Consider the following 1,984-nt stretch of genomic DNA (forward strand, 5'->3'; position numbering starts at 1 on the left):
ACACACACACACAGTGTCAAAATGATCAAAGTACTCTTAACCATCAAAACCTGCACGGACTATAACGTGTATACGTTATATCATGCCAGTTACGGTACAGACCCTCACCTGCACCTTGTGGATACTGTTTATTTGTCCTCATATTTGTATATTCACATCTAATTATATTGCCTATATTTATATCTTTCACCTATTGCCCCGCCCGTACCTGTACTCACCCTCCCCCATGCTGCTATGACGCCCGCATTTCTCCGAGAGGATCAATAAAGGAACATCTTATCTTATCTAATCTAACATCACACAAGTTTCAAGTTTCAAGTTTGTTGATTAATTGTCACAATAAAATACACGCACTTTACGGTGAAATGCTTGGTTCTGTATGAGCCCCCGAGAGTGTGCTTCATACAGTAAAAAAAAAAAGTAAGTAAGTAGTAAAAAAGTAAGTAAAGAGGAATATACAATATACATACAATATACAGTACACTATACAATCTAAAGTACAACCTAGGTACAATCTAAGTACAGTGAGTAAAAATGTATGAGTAAAATGTATTCACACACGTGAATATAACACAGAATCTGACTGAGTGTCTTTGAGAGTACTAAGTCTGTGTGATAGACTATGGTGAACCATGTTGATTTGAATGATTTAATAGTGTGTGTGTGTGTGTGTGTGTGTGTGTGTGTGTGTGTGTGTGTGTGTGTGTGTGTGTGTGTGTGTGTGTGTGTGTGTATATACGGTATGTATGTATGTACTTATTTATGTATGTATATACTGTACAGAGGGTGACAATTGAAAGGAAACACCTGAATAAATGAGTGGAGAAACATGCATCCTGACAGTCCGGAGGTCTAACCTCAAGCTCAGGGGGGGCCGTGCCTTTGCTATCGCAGCCCCTGAACTGTGGAACAGCATCCCCACCTCCATTAGGCTCGCCCCCTCGATAGATGCCTTCAAATCGAGGCTCAAAACCCACTTCTACCTACTAGCCTTTCCCGTTCACTGACTCATGCCCTGTTTTCCTATGTGTTTGCCTGTGTGCCCTCCCATAAAACGGAGTGTGATTGTTGGCAATATGTATCTATGTGTATCTACCCTCTGTACAGCACTTTGGTTGACACGTGTCATGTTAAATGTGCTATATAAATACATCTGATTGATTGATTGATTGATTGATTGATGCAGAATGCACAGGCTTCCCTTTATTTACCTCCTCTTTCAGAAAAGCCCTGCTTCACACTCACACACTTCCATACAATCACACCTGCGAGCTTCCCAGTACAACCACAGTCTGACACTGTTGACCACTAGGAGCTGCCCAGTACAACCACAGTCTGACACTGTTGACCACTAGGAGCTGCCCAGTACAACCACAGTCTGACACTGTTGACCACTAGGAGCTGCCCAGTACAACCACAGTCTGACACTGTTGACCACTGGAGCTGCCCAGTACAACCACAGTCTGACACTGTTGACCACTAGGAGCTGCCCAGTACAAACACAGTCTGACACTGTTGACCACTAGGAGCCGCCCAGTACAACCACAGTCTGACACTGTTGACCACTAGGAGTCATCCAGTACAACCACAGTCTGACACTGTTGATCACTAGGAGCTGCCCAGTACAAACACAGTCTGACACTGTTGACCACTAGGAGCTGCCCAGTACAACCACAGTCTGACACTGTTGACCACTAGGAGCTGCCCAGTACAACCACAGTCTGACACTGTTTACCACTAGGAGCTGCCCAGTACAACCACAGTCTGACACCGTTGACCACTAGGAGCTGCCCAGTACAACCACAGTCTGACACCGTTGACCACTAGGAGCTGCCCAGTACAACCACAGTCTGACACTGTTGACCACTAGGAGCTGCCCAGTACAACCACAGTCTGACACTGTTGACCACTAGGAGCTGCCCAGTACAACCACAGTCTGACACTGTTGACCACTAGGAGCTGCCCAGTACAACCACAGTCTGAC

The 1,984-nt window shown here is 45.1% G+C and overlaps 1 protein-coding gene across 1 annotated transcript in view; it reads right to left on the reverse strand.

Annotated features, from left to right (window-relative positions):
• Positions 1–1,984, reverse strand: part of LOC311229276 (uncharacterized protein) — a gene marked incomplete at its 5' end in the record, with an annotated part of 145,380 nt that overhangs the window by 36,622 nt on the left and 106,774 nt on the right.

Source organism: Notolepis coatsorum (assembly GCF_963971535.1).
Source record: "Notolepis coatsorum genome assembly, chromosome: 1".
In the NCBI taxonomy this organism is placed as follows: Eukaryota; Metazoa; Chordata; class Actinopteri; order Aulopiformes; family Paralepididae; genus Notolepis; species Notolepis coatsorum.